Genomic DNA, 23,169 nt, shown 5'->3' on the forward strand with positions numbered 1-23,169 from the left:
AGAGCTAACAGTTCGATACTGCAGGCACAAATAAATACAAATAGTAAACACACACACACACAAAGAGCCAAAGCTCAACCCCCGCAAGCACAATTAGGTAAGTACACACACACAGAGAGCAAGCACATCTAGGTGAATACACATACAAGACCCCCTCTCCCTCGCCCCCAAAAAACATAATATCAGCCACAAACATGAGTTGACTGCCTTAGACGTGAGAGTTTTACCAACCACAACCTCCCTGACTCCCTGTCCCTGTATTTGGCCCGGTCTTCCCGCCAACCCTTCTCAGTCACACACCCCGAGGTAACTAATGGCTCCTCGGTGAACTGCCACACCCAAATTCTGGAGAACCACTTAGCTTTCATTAGCACAGGTGCACGCGCACACACACACACACACACACACACACACACACACACACACACACACACACACACACACACACACACACACACTCGAAAGGGAAGTATAAAATCTTAGATAATAGTAGTATAAAAGTATAAAATCGATAGGGAAGATTTCCTGAGACCTGGAACTTTAAGAACAAGAGGTCATAGATTGCTAAACACAGATGCCGAAGAAATATAAGAAAATTCACTTTCGCAGAGTGGTAGACTGTTGGAACAAGTTAGGTGAGAAGATGGTGGAGGCCAAGACCGTCAGTAGTTTCAAAGCGTTATATGACAAAGAGTGCTGGGAAGACGGGACACCACGAGCGTAGCTCTCATCCTGTAACTACACTTAGGTAATTACTTAGGTAATTACACACACACACACTTGTGCTGCTACCCTAAACTGTGTGGGTGGGTGTGGAGAATAGTGATCACTAGTTACTTATATTTACTTGTATTGCAAGATGGTTGGGATGTAACTATAACTTGCGTTAGGAAACATTGGGAGGACTCTGGGGATATATTTTAGTATCCGTGAGTGTTGATGTTGTAACGGAGCTGCGGGTAGGTTATGCCGTGTGGTCTAACACCCACAATGTTGTGTCTCACCCACACCCACATACCAGCCATGTAGCCTCAGATACGCGGTAATCACCAATTTCAACCACTCGGTCTCGTCCACCATACACTAACTTCAGCCCCTCCCTCTCCTCTCCCCTCAAACACACACACACACACACACACACACACACACACACACACACACACACACACACACACACACACACACACAGTTTCAAATGTAGATATCATAGAGCCCAGTAGGCTCAGAAACCTGTACATCAGTTGATTGACAATTGAAAAGCGGGACCAAAGAGCCAGAGCTCAAACCCCGCAAGCACAACTGAGTACACACCCCCACACACGCCATACACACCCGAGTGCTCAGGATAGGCTGGCCAATACAACAGTGCCAGAATGTTAAGAGAAATGGGAATGTGAAGACTTAGATGTTCACTATTCTGATTTGCTGATTGACAGTTGTCATACTAGATATACTCCTGATATTTTAGTCCTAACAAAGAACAAGTAGTGTGAGCACGAGTGTACGTAGAGTGAGCACGAGTGTGGTACGAGGCTCTACATCAACACGGTATAGACTCATTATAGAGGCTTCACAACAAACCCCCGAGAGTGTCGCCCGTGCCTCGTTGGCTGGATGAGGAGGAAATCCTACAATTATGTTATTAAGTCAAGCTGCGCTTAGGTGACAAGGCTAGAGATGACTTAATTATGTGATGCGCTGCCTCCCACCACCAGCCCGTGGCCGATAATGTGACGCGCTGCCTCCCACCACCAGCCCGTGGCTGATAATGTGATGCGCTGCCTCCCACCACCAGCCCGTGGTCAATAATGTGATGCGCTGCCTCCCACCACCAGCCCGTGGCTGATAATGTGATGCGCTGCCTCCCACCACCAGCCCGTGGTCGATAATGTGATGCGCTGCCTCCCACCACCAGCCCGTGGCCGATAATGTGATGTGCTGCCTCCCACCACCAGCCCGTGGCCGATAATGTGATGTGCTGCCTCCCACCACCAGCCCGTGGCCGATAATGTGATGTGCTGCCTCCCACCACCAGCCCGTGGTCGATAATGTGATGCGCTGCCTCCCACCACCAGCCCGTGGCCGATAATGTGATGCGCTGCCTCACTTCTCCAGGTTGTCAGTTGTTGGTGACCTCCTCCTCCCAGCAGCAGCTGTGGTCACCAGGCCACCACAACATGCAGGTCACGAGCAGTGACACAAGTGTAGCCTCAGCTCGTCAGTTTCTCGTCTAACTTGATGGGCTTCGCTCGTTCAACTTGAGGGGATTCAACAGTCTAAGTTAGTTGGCCTCGGTGAACTTGCTTGTAAACTTTCTCCCCGGCTCCTGCTGCGAAAGCTGCATTTCCAACCTTCGGCCATACTTTATTCTCACTGTCTTTTATACAAGTTACCCAACATCAAACGTCACTCAGGTTTGGAAAATGATAACTTTGATTATCTTTCATAACTAGCTTATTTTAGGTTTCCTGAACGAGTACAAAGAACCAAACATGTCAAAATATGACATGTTTGGTTCCAGGAATTAGAAACCTTCCATACGAAGAAATATTAAGGAACCTTATTGACATGAACAAATCCACAAGGGCCGTGACGAGGATTCGAACCTGCTCATTCTTTGCGATGCCGAAGAGGAAGCGGTGTTTCTCGACAAAGTGTAAGCGGATTGATATATACCCATGGATGAAAGGCTATGGAATATCAATAAGGTTTCTTCTTAAGTTCTTAAACAAAACACGAAATAATGGATAAAAATTGGATATATAAGTTTAGAGTTAGGAAAGAAGTGGGTAAATACTGGTTTGGAAATATGGTTGTTGATCTATGGAACAATTTACCGAGTAACAGAATAGATGAGGCATAATTTGGTTGTTTCAAGCATAAGTTTATATATATATATATATATATGAATGAAAACTCACACCCCAGAAGTGACTCGAACCCATACTCCCAGGAGCAACACAACTGGTAACTACAGGGCGCCTTAGTTTTCATTCGCATATAGTCCTGGGGACCATTCAGGCTTGTTCGCATTTGTGTTCCTCACGTGTGCCCCAAAGAATGAGGTGATTTGGTGAAATGCTATGCCCAAGATTACCATCCGAGTTGCCGTCGGGGAAGTGGCTCAAATAGCCTCGGCTATCACTTCCTTTTGACGGCCGTGATGGTCAAGTGGATTAAGGCGCCCTGTAGTTACCAGTTGCGTTGCTCCTGGGAGTATGGGTTCGAGTCACTTCTGGGGTGTGGGGTGTGAGTTTTCATTCGCATATAGTCCTGGGGACCATTCAGGCTTGTTCGCATATATATATATATATATATATATATATATATATATATATATATATATATATATATATATATATATATATATTAGTATATTTTGGTAGCAGTCTTTCCTGTAGACATATATTATTAAATATGACCGAAAAAGTAAGATTAATATAGGCAACAGGGCTCCATTAAGGAACATATAATCTCTTCCCACAACCAAACCATCGCCAGAGAAATCCTAGTAAACAACACAGAAATCATCGATAGATACAGCGATAGCAGGCGGCTTGACGTTTGCGAGGCACTACACATCAAGAAGTCAACACCAGCAATCAACAGCCAATTAATGCACAACTATATTCTACCCACCTCAAGACTCCGCTCCAATATAGAAGCATCAAGAAATATGGACCAATAGGCTTTCTACAAACACTTCTATTCAATACCCATTGTTTCGTGTTCTGTCTTGTGTTGATGAAATCAATACCCTATTAATACCACCTCTTGTTCTGTCTTGTGTTGATGAAATTAATACCCTATTAATGCCACCTCACCCCATCCACCTCACTCAAATGTAGATATAAAATCGGAGATGAGTAAGTTCTATTCAGTTGTGTATTTGTAAACTAAAGTCTTTGAAAATGTAATAAGTTTTACGAAACGCGCTCGTGTCGCGTCAGACTAGAAATAAAAATGAATTTTGGAGAATTGATTTTTGATTTACCTCCAACAGTGAAAAGAAATGTAATATATATATATATATATATATATATATATATATATATATATATATATATAAGCCTATACTTGCATAAACCACAAGTGAAGATTAAATAATCTTTGGACAACACCCACCAGTGGGACTCGAACCCAGAAAGCACAACTACCTTCCAGTAGCAGGCATAACTAGTATGCTTTAACCCACTACACCATCAGACCTTTAAAAGAAGTAGATAGTTCGAGATATATATATCTCAAACATCTCTACTTCCCGAAGGCACCAGATGAGTGTGGGGTCAGTCTGCATTTTCCATCAAGCCACTGTCAATGTGAGAGAACTCGTGTCCAGCTTATAAGCCTATACTTGCATAAACCACAAGTGAAGATTAAATAATCTTTGGACAACACCCACCAGTGGGACTCGAACCCAGAAAGCACAACTACCTTCCAGTAGCAGGCATAACTAGTATGCTTTAACCCACTACACCATCAGACCTTTAAAAGAAGTAGATAGTTCGAGATATATATATCTCAAACATCTCTACTTCCCGAAGGCACCAGATGAGTGTGGGGTCAGTCTGCATTTTCCATCAAGCCACTGTCAATGTGAGAGAACTCGTGTCCAGCTTATAAGCCTATACTTGCATAAACCACAAGTGAAGATTAAATAATCTTTGGACAACACCCACCAGTGGGACTCGAACCCAGAAAGCACAACTACCTTCCAGTAGCAGGCATAACTAGTATGCTTTAACCCACTACACCATCAGACCTTTAAAAGAAGTAGATAGTTCGAGATATATATATCTCAAACATCTCTACTTCCCGAAGGCACCAGATGAGTGTGGGGTCAGTCTGCATTTTCCATCAAGCCACTGTCAATGTGAGAGAACTCGTGTCCAGCTTATAAGCCTATACTTGCATAAACCACAAGTGAAGATTAAATAATCTTTGGACAACACCCACCAGTGGGACTCGAACCCAGAAAGCACAACTACCTTCCAGTAGCAGGCATAACTAGTATGCTTTAACCCACTACACCATCAGACCTTTAAAAGAAGTAGATAGTTCGAGATATATATATCTCAAACATCTCTACTTCCCGAAGGCACCAGATGAGTGTGGGGTCAGTCTGCATTTTCCATCAAGCCACTGTCAATGTGAGAGAACTCGTGTCCAGCTTATAAGCCTATACTTGCATAAACCACAAGTGAAGATTAAATAATCTTTGGACAACACCCACCAGTGGGACTCGAACCCAGAAAGCACAACTACCTTCCAGTAGCAGGCATAACTAGTATGCTTTAACCCACTACACCATCAGACCTTTAAAAGAAGTAGATAGTTCGAGATATATATATCTCAAACATCTCTACTTCCCGAAGGCACCAGATGAGTGTGGGGTCAGTCTGCATTTTCCATCAAGCCACTGTCAATGTGAGAGAACTCGTGTCCAGCTTATAAGCCTATACTTGCATAAACCACAAGTGAAGATTAAATAATCTTTGGACAACACCCACCAGTGGGACTCGAACCCAGAAAGCACAACTACCTTCCAGTAGCAGGCATAACTAGTATGCTTTAACCCACTACACCATCAGACCTTTAAAAGAAGTAGATAGTTCGAGATATATATATCTCAAACATCTCTACTTCCCGAAGGCACCAGATGAGTGTGGGGTCAGTCTGCATTTTCCATCAAGCCACTGTCAATGTGAGAGAACTCGTGTCCAGCTTATAAGCCTATACTTGCATAAACCACAAGTGAAGATTAAATAATCTTTGGACAACACCCACCAGTGGGACTCGAACCCAGAAAGCACAACTACCTTCCAGTAGCAGGCATAACTAGTATGCTTTAACCCACTACACCATCAGACCTTTAAAAGAAGTAGATAGTTCGAGATATATATATCTCAAACATCTCTACTTCCCGAAGGCACCAGATGAGTGTGGGGTCAGTCTGCATTTTCCATCAAGCCACTGTCAATGTGAGAGAACTCGTGTCCAGCTTATAAGCCTATACTTGCATAAACCACAAGTGAAGATTAAATAATCTTTGGACAACACCCACCAGTGGGACTCGAACCCAGAAAGCACAACTACCTTCCAGTAGCAGGCATAACTAGTATGCTTTAACCCACTACACCATCAGACCTTTAAAAGAAGTAGATAGTTCGAGATATATATATCTCAAACATCTCTACTTCCCGAAGGCACCAGATGAGTGTGGGGTCAGTCTGCATTTTCCATCAAGCCACTGTCAATGTGAGAGAACTCGTGTCCAGCTTATAAGCCTATACTTGCATAAACCACAAGTGAAGATTAAATAATCTTTGGACAACACCCACCAGTGGGACTCGAACCCAGAAAGCACAACTACCTTCCAGTAGCAGGCATAACTAGTATGCTTTAACCCACTACACCATCAGACCTTTAAAAGAAGTAGATAGTTCGAGATATATATATCTCAAACATCTCTACTTCCCGAAGGCACCAGATGAGTGTGGGGTCAGTCTGCATTTTCCATCAAGCCACTGTCAATGTGAGAGAACTCGTGTCCAGCTTATAAGCCTATACTTGCATAAACCACAAGTGAAGATTAAATAATCTTTGGACAACACCCACCAGTGGGACTCGAACCCAGAAAGCACAACTACCTTCCAGTAGCAGGCATAACTAGTATGCTTTAACCCACTACACCATCAGACCTTTAAAAGAAGTAGATAGTTCGAGATATATATATCTCAAACATCTCTACTTCCCGAAGGCACCAGATGAGTGTGGGGTCAGTCTGCATTTTCCATCAAGCCACTGTCAATGTGAGAGAACTCGTGTCCAGCTTATAAGCCTATACTTGCATAAACCACAAGTGAAGATTAAATAATCTTTGGACAACACCCACCAGTGGGACTCGAACCCAGAAAGCACAACTACCTTCCAGTAGCAGGCATAACTAGTATGCTTTAACCCACTACACCATCAGACCTTTAAAAGAAGTAGATAGTTCGAGATATATATATCTCAAACATCTCTACTTCCCGAAGGCACCAGATGAGTGTGGGGTCAGTCTGCATTTTCCATCAAGCCACTGTCAATGTGAGAGAACTCGTGTCCAGCTTATAAGCCTATACTTGCATAAACCACAAGTGAAGATTAAATAATCTTTGGACAACACCCACCAGTGGGACTCGAACCCAGAAAGCACAACTACCTTCCAGTAGCAGGCATAACTAGTATGCTTTAACCCACTACACCATCAGACCTTTAAAAGAAGTAGATAGTTCGAGATATATATATCTCAAACATCTCTACTTCCCGAAGGCACCAGATGAGTGTGGGGTCAGTCTGCATTTTCCATCAAGCCACTGTCAATGTGAGAGAACTCGTGTCCAGCTTATAAGCCTATACTTGCATAAACCACAAGTGAAGATTAAATAATCTTAAGGTCTGATGGTGTAGTGGGTTAAAGCATACTAGTTATGCCTGCTACTGGAAGGTAGTTTTGCTTTCTGGGTTCGAGTCCCACTGGTGGGTGTTGTCCAAAGATTATTTAATCTTCACTTGTGGTTTATGCAAGTATAGGCTTATAAGCTGGACACGAGTTCTCTCACATTGACAGTGGCTTGATGGAAAATGCAGACTGACCCCACACTCATCTGGTGCCTTCGGGAAGTAGAGATGTTTGAGATATATATATCTCGAACTATCTACTTCTTTTAAAGGTCTGATGGTGTAGTGGGTTAAAGCATACTAGTTATGCCTGCTACTGGAAGGTAGTTGTGCTTTCTGGGTTCGAGTCCCACTGGTGGGTGTTGTCCAAAGATTATTTAATCTTCACTTGTGGTTTATGCAAGTATAGGCTTATAAGCTGGACACGAGTTCTCTCACATTGACAGTGGCTTGATGGAAAATGCAGACTGACCCCACACTCATCTGGTGCCTTCGGGAAGTAGAGATGTTTGAGATATATATATCTCGAACTATCTACTTCTTTTAAAGGTCTGATGGTGTAGTGGGTTAAAGCATACTAGTTATGCCTGCTACTGGAAGGTAGTTGTGCTTTCTGGGTTCGAGTCCCACTGGTGGGTGTTGTCCAAAGATTATTTAATCTTCACTTGTGGTTTATGCAAGTATAGGCTTATAAGCTGGACACGAGTTCTCTCACATTGACAGTGGCTTGATGGAAAATGCAGACTGACCCCACACTCATCTGGTGCCTTCGGGAAGTAGAGATGTTTGAGATATATATATCTCGAACTATCTACTTCTTTTAAAGGTCTGATGGTGTAGTGGGTTAAAGCATACTAGTTATGCCTGCTACTGGAAGGTAGTTGTGCTTTCTGGGTTCGAGTCCCACTGGTGGGTGTTGTCCAAAGATTATTTAATCTTCACTTGTGGTTTATGCAAGTATAGGCTTATAAGCTGGACACGAGTTCTCTCACATTGACAGTGGCTTGATGGAAAATGCAGACTGACCCCACACTCATCTGGTGCCTTCGGGAAGTAGAGATGTTTGAGATATATATATCTCGAACTATCTACTTCTTTTAAAGGTCTGATGGTGTAGTGGGTTAAAGCATACTAGTTATGCCTGCTACTGGAAGGTAGTTGTGCTTTCTGGGTTCGAGTCCCACTGGTGGGTGTTGTCCAAAGATTATATATATATATATATATATATATATATATATATATATATATATATATATATATATATGCCATGGTGCATAGTGCTCCTGTCTGTATGTATGCATGTGTGTGTGTGTATATATATATACATATATATATATATATATAAATTTGTAAAATAAAGTTAGATATGTATACACACACTCATTAAAAGAATAGGGGTGGTAGGGGAAGAAAATAGTTATTTTCTTCAAGTGTTCAGTGAGGATCCACAAGGTCTTCTCTGAGTACTCATTATTTTCTTCTTCGAGGCTATGAGTCCCTACACTTGCACCAGAGGTGGTACTGCCTTTTATATATATTTATATTATATTATATATATATATATATATATATATATATATATATATATATATATATATATATATATATATATATATATATATATATATGCAGAAAAACCACATGTGAAAAATAGAGAATGCTTAACGCGTTTTCGGCTAATTATTCGCCTTCATCAGAGCAGAGTAGAATGAAGAGCTCTTCATTCTACTTTGCTCTGATGAAGGCGAATTAGCCGAAAACGCGTTAAGCATTCTCTATTTTTCACATGTGGTTATTCAGCATACTTGGATCAGTGTTTTTGTGATCATTGTTGCACACACACACATATTATATATATATATATATATATATATATATATATATATATATATATATGTCGTACCTAATAGCCAGAACGCACTTCTCGGCCTACTATGCAAGGCCAGATTTGCCTAATAAGCCAAGTTTTTCTGAATTAATATATTTTCTCTAATTTTTTTCTTAGGAAATGATAAAGCTACCCATTTCATTATGTATGAGGTCAATTTTTTTTTATTGGAGTTAAAATTAACGTAGATATATGACCGAACCTAACCAACCCTACCTAACCTAACCTATCTTTATAGGTTAGGTTAGGTTATGTAGCCGAAAAAGTTAGGTTAGGTAGGTTAGGTAGTCGAATAACAATTAATTCATGAAAACTTGGCTTATTAGGCAAATTGGGCCTTGCATAATAGGCTGAGAAGTGCGTTCTGGCTACTAGGTACGACATTATATATATATATATATATATATATATATATATATATATATATATAATGTTTCATTGAATATGACCGCATATTCTGTATTTATTATTTTCTGGTTTAGGGCTTCTATCCCTCTAACTATTTTCTTAGCATCAGGGCTTAATTGAAATAGGAGTTCTCCAAAACTCATTTTCGTACTTTTAAGGCGAAGAAAAGAAGTGATTTACTATAGAGTGTATTACACTTATTTATATAATTTGCACGACGTTTCGAACCTCCATGGTTCATTCTCAAGTGAACAGATCTTACAATACTAGTTGATTTTATACCCGCACTGGGTCAGGTGATAATACAATGAAGGTGAAAACATGGGGGAATACATAAGGGATAAAATGTGAGGTGAAACATAGAGGCTGCAGAAGGCTTATTGGCCCACACGAGGCATCTCCTATCTAAACAAAGATTAATCCAGTGTAATTGGCCTGTTATGTTGGACATTGTCTTCTGTGTTGGCATCGATATGTTCTTGTCTTGTCCTTACTCTCATGGTGGGTAGAGTAAATAGTTCCGTGATTTGGGTGTTCATGGTAGGTCGCTCTATTCTTATGTGAATTGCCTCAAGAATTTGTAATCTTCTTGCATCTTGGGTTTTGTCTATTATGCAAGTATTCTTGTTCAACATTTCTCTTGTTAGAGTAATGTCATGGGCTTGTCTCATGTGACATTACTCTAACAAGAGAAATGTTGAACAAGAATACTTGCATAATAGACAAAACCCAAGATGCAAGAAGATTACAAATTCTTGAGGCAATTCACATAAGAATAGAGCGACCTACCATGAACACCCAAATCACGGAACTATTTACTCTACCCACCATGAGAGTAAGGACAAGACAAGAACATATCGATGCCAACACAGAAGACAATGTCCAACATAACAGGCCAATTACACTGGATTAATCTTTGTTTAGATAGGAGATGCCTCGTGTGGGCCAATAAGCCTTCTGCAGCCTCTATGTTTCACCTCACATTTTATCCCTTATGTATTCCCCCATGTTTTCACCTTCATTGTATTATCACCTGACCCAGTGCGGGTATAAAATCAACTAGTATTGTAAGATCTGTTCACTTGAGAATGAACCATGGAGGTTCGAAACGTCGTGCAAATTATATAAATAAGTGTAATACACTCTATAGTAAATCACTTCTTTTCTTCGCCTTAAAAGTACGAAAATGAGTTTTGGAGAACTCCTATTTCAATTAAGCCCTGATGCTAAGAAAATAGTTAGAGGGATAGAAGCCCTAAACCAGAAAATAATAAATACAGAATATGCGGTCATATTCAATGAAACATGTTTAAAAGAAAACCTGCTGCCAGTATACACCAATATATATATATATATATATATATATATATATATATATATATATATATATATATATATATATATATATATATATATATATATATATATGAGTGAGTTGAGGTTCATATGGGTCAATATTGGACAAATCCGTCATTCTTATGGTGTTACGTCAGCCTTTGTGTACATAAGCCTTACCGGTGTCCACTGTATGACGGAACGCGTCTCACTATACCTCTGACGTGTAATATTGGCAATAATCTCAACATAAGGTCAAGCACGACACAAGTGGCCTCCACAATTTTGTTTTACGTTATTTTCTGATAAAGCTTTTTCATCCCACACTTATTTTCTTACACTGTCTCTCAACACTGGCTCTCACACTGGCTCTCAACACTGGCTCTCACTCTCTCTCTCTCTCTCTCTCTCTCTCTCTCTCTCTCTCTCTCTCTCTCTCTCTCTCTCTCTCTCTCTCTCTCTCTCTCTCTCTCTCTTTCTCTCTCTCTCTCGATCACTGTCACTTAATACATCACAGTGAATGCCTTTCTCACAATGTTTTATGCAAATTTCAATGTTCCATATAATAACACTTGCAAAGCCTTCTCTCCTCTCCCTTATTCACGTCCTATTCTTTCCTTTCTATTTCCCCTTCTCTTCCGCTCCACCCCCTCCCCTCTGCCTCTCATGATATAAGCTCCCATATGCTGCCTCTCTCATCTCGCTGTCTTATAGATTCTTCATTACTGAATGGCTCATTTGGAAGTGCTTCTCAAGACTCCCATTTCATCTTCCCGTGCTTCTCTCAGTGTCTTATACACAGCCCGGCTCACCTCCCCTCGCTCTTCCCTCACACTCTTTTCTTGCTTGTCTCTGTGTCTCTCGCTTTATTACATTTATTCTCTCTTCAGTGTTGTCTCTCGCCTCAGTCCCTCTCCCACAGTGAGCCTTCTCTCAGCAGTCTGGGACTCTAGACTGTGCTAACAGAGAGGAGACAAGTGACTTAATCCATAGTATAAGACAGTTGCAGGAGTCAGATAAGGACTACTGGCCAGGACACATCGAGCGTATATTTACGCAACCAGTTACGAAACCTGTACATCTTTCCTCAGTCATTGCAGCTATGCTTACATGTATTACAAAGTTTGTGAACGCCACAGCGCTAAAAGCTTGTTTATAGCAATGATAAACATGGATTGGGAAGTTTAAAACTCGTAATCTGTTTATTAAATGTAAAGACAGCTGCCATTATTAAGGTGAGATGTACAGGTTTCGTGTCTTAATGATCCCCTGGTCGTGGATACAACACCGGCCTTAACCTCAGAACTGCTCTGAAACACTAACATCGACAGCAGAATTACAAATTGGCAAATCTAAGAATGAAATCGGGTCATTATACACAGAATATGTCCGACCAATTGTAGAGGATGGGGTCTTAGATGGGTGGGTCTTAGGTGGGTCCTCCCCTGTCTGCCACCTCACCTCTCGTGACCTACACCTCAGCTAACGTGAGGGAAGATGGTCAAGATGGCGTCTGAGACGAGGCCTCGCGGCGCTCCACTAACTTGGGCCTCTTTACTTTGTGCAGTGTGTCGCGTCGTCTTGTTAAAGGACACAGTTGGGCTCATCCCCTGCATACCAATATGAACAATTTACTTCTTACTGTAAACAGCTGAGAGGCAGGTTTACGTCCTCAGCACCACCCCTGTAGTTTGCTGAAGACTCTACATACAAGCCATGTATGTATAATATGTATCGGGTGGCCATGAGAGATATATCTTAGCCATGTCCACTCATACATATTTAAATGCCTTGCAGGCAATCCATCGTCAACCCGTCTATTATATTACCTTGCATCGTTTTATATGAACCTGCAATCCTATTCCCAAACCATTTTTGGCCAAGTTCTTCTTTAAATCAACATTTATGTAATTTACATGCATAGTTGTGGAGATGCTCAAATGTTCCAATCATGCCCTGTCACCAACTGTAAACATGTTCTTTATTTTCCAGCCTGTCAATTTTATCCTTCCAGTTCAGTTTACATTCCTTCCGGCCCGTCCCTCTCGCGGCTCAGGCTCAGCCTCCTGGAAAACCAGATACTTTATAGCTACGATATAATAATCCCCGTTGACGGGGCCTGGATGCCTGTACTTAAGCTAGCATGGAGCTTCCCCCCCACAGGTGGCAGTACTGACCTGACCCATGATGCATATCCCATCCCTCGCGATTCTGGAACGAGCCTCATCGCAAACTTCGGAACCTTTTCTAGTTTTCTTGTGTGTTTCTTTAGGGTGGGGGCTCCGCGACTGGCCAGCATATTCTAAGACTAGTCTCAAGATGGTGGTGTAGAGTGATTTAAGTGTCTTCGTGATGCTACAACTGTAGTAAGTAGTTAGCAAATACTGTACACTAGACCACTGCAGTAGGAGATTACCAAGGACATTAGACCACTAAAGTGTAATTATTACTTTAATAACTAGCCTACTTAAAAGTTATGACTACACTTTAAACTTATTTTTTTAATTGCTTGACTAATTTGCATACGTAATTTGCACATGGGGTTGTGAATAATTTGAGAGTTGCTAAAGTGATCTGGCGTATGCAAATTGAGCATCTTGAGTATGCAAATGGAAAGTTAAGTAAATAGTGATAGCAACATGAATACATAACTAAGAGGTTAGGCTAGCCTTACGGTTTGCTTGTATTTCATTCTACGTGCATAGATTTTATTTCTTAGCGAAATATTGCTCAACAAATTGAATGATTAATTCAATTTTATAAATAATTAATAGGAAAAATCGGCGCATCATATATTCATTTAAATTTAGTTACAGAAAATATGAGTACACGGAGTTAGTTAATATAAGACTTTGTTAATAAGTGAATTGAAATTGAGATTCATATACCACCTAGATAACCTAGAAAATGAGTTAGGAAATAATTAAAGGAGTGAGATAAAGGTGTTAATGTTAACAATCAGTTAACCCTCTGACTGCTAGAGCAGCCAGAGGGCAGTTAACGTTGCCCAATCTTCAAAGTGGCACATAAACAAACAGAATGAAAGTATTATATTCAATGAACAAATCCACAAGGGCCGTGACGAGGATTCGAACCTGCGTCCGGGAGCATCCCAGACACTGCCTTAATCGACTGAGCTACGACAGGGTAAAAGAGTTGAAACCGAAGTTCTACTGAACTTACTGGTGATGCATCACGTTAGTGTGACCTCTGTGTGTATTATATTCAACTACTATGTATTGTGGAAATGTTTTTTTGTATTAGAATTATTGTTAATGCTTGTAAAAGATTGATGATTTACATTTAGTGAAGTTATTGAACTAACATGTTAGAGCAATAGGCTGGCCAAAATGGCCGTTATTTTACATGTTGCAATAAAATGGTGGTGGCAGCTCCAGCTGCTTCCCTGCTGCAGTTGACCTGCCTTAGTGGCTGTGTGTGTTGGCTCAAGGCTCCATGTCTTGACAATTCATCTGATTTCTCCGTAAGCAGTTTTCCCACTTAACTAAAGCTGTTTTTCCCACTTATCTAAAGCAGTTTTTCCCACTTATCTAAAGCAGTTTTCTACTTAAGCAGTTTTTGACTTATCTTTAGCAGTTTTCTACTTAACCAGTTTTCCCCTCAAGAAGTTTTCATATGTTTTTGCTGAGGGTAACATTAGTTAGTACTCCTACCGATTTATTTGAAGTGTGTATATTTAGTTACTGTGCAATAATACTTTTGAGTGTTGCAATCCCATCACAGAGATTTTTGTACGCTCTTTATTTCTTGGTGACCAGCAGTGCTAATAAGATTTGTGTCTGTAATTATATTACCCATTCCGTACTGCAGTCTGGAACTGGCATTTTGGGAAATTCTGGAAATTTTGTAAATTTGTAAATTTCCAGTTTGTGTATAATTCTCCTAATGACTGAATCATTGTTACGTTGCCGGAAGTCGTAATCTTCTTCTTATTTTAGAATGTTATCTTGAGATGAGAAGAAGATTACGACCCTCATCATCTCCTTTCATCATGTTCCTATAAATCAGGGTTTCAAATATTCATTTATTCAAAATAGACTGACTAGGAGCTGGGTCATGAATGAGATCAAAAATGACTTTATGCGCTGATAATTCACTACAATTACCACGGACAAAGATCTAATTCAAGAGGCAAAGTTCCTTAATGAAAGGAGATTATGGAAATATAATGATATTGGAAGCTCCACGACAATCGCCCACTGCCGACCATCAGCACAGAGAAGTGTGATTTCCTGGAAAACTGTGTATTGGGCCCACAAGAAAACTAACGTCTCTAATTCTCAATGCACAACACTCGCCACTGTTACGAGATTTCTCGATAATATAGTGGTCATTGTGCCTGTGAAAATAGGAATTCAGACTATAATAATTGGCCGGGTGCGTGTATATGCTATCTGGGGCTCGTGTATATGCTATCTGAGGCTCGTGTATATGCTATCTGGGGCTCGTGTATATGCTATCTGGGGCTCGTGTATATGCTATCTGAGGCTCGTGTATATGCTATCTGGGGCTCGTGTATATGCTATCTGAGGCTCGTGTATATGCTATCTGAGGCTCGTGTATATGGTATCTGAGGCTCGTGGATATGCTATCTGGGGCTCGTGTATATGCTATCTGAGGCTCGTGTATGTGCTATCTGGGGCTCGTGTATATGCTATCTGAGGCTCGTGTATGTGCTATCTGAGGCTCGTGTATATGCTATCTGAGGCTCGTGTATATGCTATCTGAGGCTCGTGTATATGCTATCTGGGGCTCGTGTACATGCTATCTGGGGCTCGTGTATATGCTATCTGGAGCCCGTGTATATGCTATCTGGGGCCCGTGTATATGCTATCTGAGGCTCGTGTATATGCCATCTGGGGCTCGTGTATATGCTATCTGAGGCTCGTGTATATGCTATCTGAGGCTCGTGTATATGCTATCTGAGGCTCGTGTATATGCTATCTGGGGCTCGTGTATATGCTATCTGAGGCTCGTGGATATGCTATCTGGGGCTCGTGTATATGCTATCTGAGGCTCGTGTATATGCTATCTGAGGCTCGTGTATATGCTATCTGAGGCTCGTGGATATGCTGAGGCTCGTGTATATGCTATCTGAGGCTCGTGGATATGCTATCTGGGGCTCGTGGATATGCTATCTGGGGCTCGTGTATATGCTATCTGGGGCTCGTGTATATGCTATCTGGGGCTCGTGTATATGCTATCTGGGGCTCGTGTATATGCTGAGGCTCGTGTATATGCTATCTGAGGCTCGTGTATATGCTATCTGGGGCTCGTGGATATGCTATCTGGGGCTCGTGTATATGCTATCTGGGGCTCGTGTATATGCTATCTGGGGCTCGTGTATATGCTATCTGGGGCTCGTGTATATGCTATCTGGGGCTCGTGTATATGCTATCTGGGGCTCGTGTATATGCTATCTGGGGCTCGTGTATATGCTATCTGGGGCTCGTGTATATGCTATCTGGGGCTCGTGTATATGCTATCTGAGGCTCGTGGATATGCTGAGGCTCGTGTATATGCTATCTGGGGCTCGTGTATATGCTATCTGGGGCTCGTGTATATGCTATCTGGGGCTCGTGTATATGCTATCTGAGGCTCGTGTATATGCTATCTGGGTCTCGTGTATATGCTATCTGAGGCTCGTGTATATGCTATCTGAGGCTCGTGTATATGCTATCTGGGGCTCGTGTATATGCTATCTGGGGCTCGTGTATATGCTATCTGAGGCTCGTGTATATGCTATCTGAGGCTCGTGTATATGCTATCTGAGGCTCGTGTATATGCTATCTGGGGCTCGTGGATATGCTGAGGCTCGTGTATATGCTATCTGAGGCTCGTGTATATGCTATCTGCTGCTCGTGTACATGCTATCTGAGGCTCGTGTACACGCTATCTGGGGCTCGTGTACACGCTATCTGGGGCTCGTGTACACGCTATCTGGGGCTCGTGTACACGCTATCTGCGGCTCGTGTACACGCTATCTACACGTTCCTGGGAGACGCTATCTACACGTTCCTGTGAGACGCAAGGAACGCATCACCAAGCACTTCTTCAGCAGAGATAACACACAAACTCTAAGACATTTGTATATACACTACTGAATTCAGCTTTGAAAATATTTTATTAATTTGCCTTGTGTTTATCCTGCTTTGGTTCCGGGGATCAGTGTCCCCGCGGCCCCGTCTCTGACCAGGTTTGCTGGTTAGTGGTCTTGTCAACCAGGGTCAGATTCACAAAGCAGTTACGCAAGTACTTACGAACGTGTACATATTTCCTCAATCTTTGGCGGTTTTGTTTACAATTATTAAACAGTTAATGAGCTCCGAAGCACCAGGAGGCTGTTTATAACAATAACAACAGTTGATTGGGAAGTTTTCATGCTTGTAAACTGTTTAATAAAACAGTTTACAAGCATGAAAACTTGCCAATCAACTGTTGTTATTGTTATAAACAGCCTCCTGGTGCTTCGGAGCTCATTAACTGTTTAATAATTGTAAACAAAGCCGCCAAAGATTGAGAAAAGATGTACAGGTTCATAAGTGCTTGCGTAACTGCTTCGTGAATCAGGCCCCAAGCTGGTAGGCGCTGCTGCTCACAGTCTGATGTATGAATCATCAGCCCGCTTGACCATGTATCCTTTGGAGGCGTTTTATCTCGTCCTCTTTAGAACTCTTTAGGGAGCCGGTCGGCCGAGCGGACAGCACGCTGGACTTGTGATCCTGTGGTCCTGGGTTCGATCCCAGGCGCCGGCGAGAAACATTGGGCAGAGTTTCTTTCACCCTATGCCCCTGTTACCTAGCAGTAAAATAGGTATCTGGGTGTTAGTCAGCTGTAACGGGCTGCTTCCTGGGGGTGGAGGCCTGGTCGAGGACCGGGCCGCGGGGACACTAAAAAAAAGCCCCGAAATCATCTCAAGATAACACTGAGAGGTTTAGTCTGCTAGTTGTATCCTCTTATAATAAACTGTATTTACCTACAACAAAATTATACCGACATAAAAAATCAGATCAGTGGAATAAAAGAAAACGAAAATAAGCGGTTATACATTACGGCGACAACCTGGTAGATATCAGAGCACCGCAAATGACATGGTTAAGCTGTTACTTCCCTGGGAGTAAGGTGAGGTAAGCTGTACATGGCCAGAGATGATATAACCAGACAGTCTCTTCACCGCTACCCCGCTCCTGTGCCAGGTGAGTCCCACAACGGGCTCACCATAGCCCGTGCTACTTGCAACGTTTTGTTCCAAGTAGCGAATCTTAAAACAACACCATTCACCGCTAACAGTCACATAAGCTGCTACCACACCGCCTCAAATGACATAATTAGATACTGACCAAAGCGCCAGAGAGGAGATAACCGCGTCGTACAGGTGCAAGTTAATGAGTTCACACAAGTGTCGTAAACTGACTTTAATAGTTTCGGGCCTGCCATTTGACACCGGGAGGTGTGGTGGTGGTGGAGCAGGTCTCAACCTCCCCCCCCAACCCCATCCCCTCCTCCTCCCCACCTCCCCCAACCCCATCCCTACCTTCCCCTGGTGTAGGATCACAACTCGTCTCTCTTACTCTGAGGGGGATGTACCGGCTCACCCGAGTTCTAAAGTGTAATCCATCAGTGACTCTCTCTCTCTCTCTCTCTCTCTCTCTCTCTCTCTCTCTCTCTCTCTCTCTCTCTCTCTCTCTCTCTCTATATATATATATATATATATATATATCTCTCTCTATCTATCTCTCTCTCACTCACTCTCACTCTCTCTCTCATATACCTACGTTACCTAACAGCCAAAATTGAACTACTCGCGCTAGATGGCAAGGATCGTTTAATATATTAACCAGAGCTATTTTATACATTTTCGAATATTTCTGTAAAGAACCTCTGCCTTTAATGGGCACCCCGTCTCGAGCATAACCTCACCTGAGCTTTGATAAGGTTACGTACAGCTCAATCCATGCCTGGAAGGTCACGCACAGCTCACAACCCACACCTGGATGAGGAGTATAAAGATCCACACTGTGAGGTGGGTCTTGGTCATACAGGTGCACATTCAGTCAGTGAGACTGTGCATCTGTTAGGTCTGGCAGAGACCTAACAACATAGTTAAAGACATATTAGACACAGTTAAGGTGTGTGCGTAATTGTAGACGCCGTGCAGGACGAGGAGAGTCTGTCTTAACTCAGCCGCCTTCTTAACGTAGTTGAAAGACCCTCTCTTCCTTTGATGCTTTTTAGTACTAATTCCATGTATAAACGTGGCACTTGTACATCAGACTTCCCTCGCTCCTGATGCATCATTACAGCAATAACAGTGTGATCTAACAAACCGCAGCCGCACTAATTATATATGTGAAAACAGCAAGTTATTAGTTTGATGTACAAGTGTCATATTTATACATGGAATTAGTACTAAAAACCATCAAATGAAGACAGGGTCCTTCCAGTTGTTGTTGTTGTTTTAGATTCAGCTACTGGGAACACAGTTGCAAGCATCACGGGCTAGGGTGATCCCGTCATTCTCACCTGGCACAGGAGATATGCCCCGGGTCCTTTAACAGGGTCAAGAAGGCGGCCAAGTCACTTCCTGCGCGGCGTCTACAATTACACCTTAATTGTGTTCTCAACCACAGAGTCAATGGGAGGTTAATAGGAGCATCAAAGTGGCATTTACACTTCCTGGTGTCGACTTACTCACAGGTGAGCCACGTGCACTTAACTGACCTCTTGCAGGCCAACCACTTGGACTGGACGGTAGAGCGATGGTCTCGCTTCATGTAGGTCGGCGTTCAATCCCCGACCATCCAAGTGACTAGGCACCATTCCTTCCCTCCTTCCCATCCCAAATCCTTATCCTGACCCCTTTCCCAGTGCTATATAGTCGTAATGGCTTGGCGCTTTCCCCCTGATAGTTCAGTTCAATTCACTTGCAGGCCTCGTATACAAGTGCAGGCGTCACAACCCCAAGTGTTGTTATGGTGACAACACAATACTTTGTGTTGCCTGCATCACAATCTTCTATTGAAGATTGTGTTGCCTGCATCACAATCTTCTATTGAAGATTGTGTTGCCTGCATCACAATCTTCTATTGAAGATTGTGTTGCCTGCATCACAATCTTCTATTGAAGATGCAGGCGATGAGTCACAATAACGTGGCTAAAGTATGTTGACCAGACCACACACTAGAAAGTGAAGGGACGACGACGTTTCGGTCCGTCCTGGACCATTCTCAAGCCGATTGTGAGAATGACAAGGGAGGGAATGTCACAATCGACTTGAGAATGGTCCAGGACGGACCGAAACGTCGTCGTCCCTTCACCTTCTAGTGTGTGGTCTGGTTTCCATTGAAGATGCTTCTCAAACAATAAAATGGTGGGTGTGCAATCCCTACCTACAGTTGTCATACCAAGTGTCTCATTTGCACGACTTCATAGGTTGTGGGGTGAATCTTGCAGTATTCCCTCGTTCACAAACAACGCACTAATTTACGCACGGTGGCGCTCTCAGCCACCTTATGTGTTGCGTTCATTCCCGCGAGCTGTGATGGGTGGTAAACTACCGCCTTCACACCGACACCACAACATGTATGATTGATGCCGGGATGCAGGCCAGTGTTGCTGAGGTGAATGAATGAACGAACGAACGCACGCGCACGCACGCACACGCGCGCGCACACACACACACACACACACACACACACACACACACACACACACACACACACACACACACACACACACACACACACACAGCTGTGCGTTGCCGAGGTGTAGGTATACACCAACTGAGTGGGAGAGGAATTTCTTGCATAAAATCCGGCACATACAAAATACAGCTCTCGACATCTTCAACAAACCCATTACCAGCGCTCAATCACAGGTGGCGTCAGAGAGGGGCGGAGAGTGGAAGAGGGGAGGAGATGGAGAGAGCAAAAACGAAGAGGGGGATAAAAAAAAATGCAGCGAGGGAAACAGAGAAAAGGGTGCAGAAAGAGGTGTCAGAATAGGGGGGGGGGAGCTGACATCACGAGGGCTGACCACGAGGATGTTGGCAGACAGCAAAGCGAGAAGAGATGGCGTAGTTGGCGAAGTGAACAGCGTTAGTCCCCAGTAACGACGCCACAGAGGATCAAACGATGACTGGCGGAGAGCACAAAAAGGCGCTGACACGGCTCCGGCGACACCCCCCTAACACAGCCTGATTGGTCAAGATGGCGCGGCAGAGCAGCAGCAGCTGTCTTGCTTCGTTCCTAGCAGCTCCTAGTCAGCTGTGTGTTTTTGTAACACAGCTGACTTTCTACCCGGGGTCATTTTTGCCCTTAACACACTGTCACTGAGACCACGTTGGTCCTTAATACACCCCCACACGTCGTACTGGAACACGTCGTGACCATATCACACTAGAACCATCCCAGCCACACCACACTGGAACCATCCCGGCCACACCACACTGGAACCATCCCGGCCACACCACACTGGAACCATCCCAGCCACACCACACTGGAACCATCCCAGCCACACCACACTGGAACCATCCCGGCCACACCACACTGGAACCATCCCGGCCACACCACACTGGAACCATCCCAGCCACACCACACTGGAACCATCCCGGCCACACCACACTGGAACCATCCCAGCCACACCACACTGGAACCATCCAGACCAAGTCCACCATCTGGCCCTCCAGGCCTGAGGACGTGGTCGCTGCCTCGCCCCCTCATGCCGACACCCAAGGCACGGTATCACTTTCAAATGTCAGCTGCGAGCGGGAAAAACTTCTTGTGTGGGGGTTAACCTGGGAGGGAAGAATATCCCTGGGTAGTGGTAGTTCATCTGGAGGACATGGCCGTCGTGGCTCTCCTGTCCCTCCAGCTGCTGCACCAGCTGCTGTTGGCTACTGTTAATGCTGCTGCTGCTGCTGCTTTTTCTGAATGTTGTAGCTGCTGCTTCAGTGTGTTGCTGTTTCTTTACGTTGGAGTTCTAGCTTGCTCCTCTCATCCCATGCGGTATATGCTTGCGACCCGTTCCCCACGTCGTTCTATCCGTTCGTCGTCTTCGCCACACGAACGCATCGACCACTTTCAACTGTGAGAGAGAGACGTGAGTCACGTGACTGAGAAGTGTAATTAGCTCCCTAAGTTAATTAACTTCTCGGCCTTCGGCAGTTAACAGCCAAAAACAGAGGGAGTGAACGTGGTCAGCCTGCGCGCGACTCATTCTTGTGACCTAAGCGTGGATACTTGGAGATGGGCGAGGTTTCCTTTGACATGGTTTCGGGGCTTAGCGTCTCCGCGGCCCGGTCCTCGACCAGGCCTCCTTGAGAACCGTGTTATATGACCAAGCCGGAGAAAGACATTTTGCAGGCGATGAGTCACAATAACGTGGCTAAAGTAGGTTGACCAGACCACACACTAGAAGGTGAAGGGACGACGACGTTTCGGTCCGTCCTGGACCATTCTCAAGTCGATTAAGAATTATGCCATCATCGTCCTGCTTGACGATGATGGGATACCTTACCTACCTTGAGAATACCTCTTACCTACCCCTTACCCACCTTGGGATAGTGGAAGGAAGTGATAAGTGGGGACCCGCAGGATGGTGGGAAGGAAAGTGAGTGGATGCAAGACTTAACCTTAGCACCAGATGCATATATATATTGACATAACAGCATCGTATGCAACCTCAACCTAACAAGAACATATGCAAGGAGTCCTACAAAATACTTAAAGAGGTTACAGCGTGTCTTAGACCCATCCTAGAGAAAGCAGCTCCAGCATGGAACCCACAACCAAATGAATGTTAATCACAACAATAACATTGAGGAAGTCTAAAGTTATGTCAAGAGATAAGAGATAAGCTATATGGCAAAACGAACAAGTCGAACCTAACGATATTAGAAGACAAAAAGCGATATTACCACAACCTACAAGATACTGAGGGGAATAAAGAAGCTGGAAAAACTGTATTTACCTCACTGAGGAACAAGAGAACAGGCACTGGAGGGCCGGGGTGAGGGGGGAAGGGATGGGGGGGCACACATGAACCACAACTATTTAAGACAATATTTACACACA

General features: G+C 43.4%; 1 protein-coding gene across 4 annotated transcripts in view; it reads right to left on the reverse strand.

Moving 5' to 3' along the window:
* tei (teiresias) overlaps positions 1-23,169 on the reverse strand; it is a 121,662-nt gene that overhangs the window by 75,466 nt on the left and 23,027 nt on the right. The window lies entirely within an intron of this gene.

This window comes from Procambarus clarkii, chromosome 60 (genome assembly GCF_040958095.1).
Source record: "Procambarus clarkii isolate CNS0578487 chromosome 60, FALCON_Pclarkii_2.0, whole genome shotgun sequence".
Lineage (NCBI taxonomy): Eukaryota > Metazoa > Arthropoda > Malacostraca > Decapoda > Cambaridae > Procambarus > Procambarus clarkii.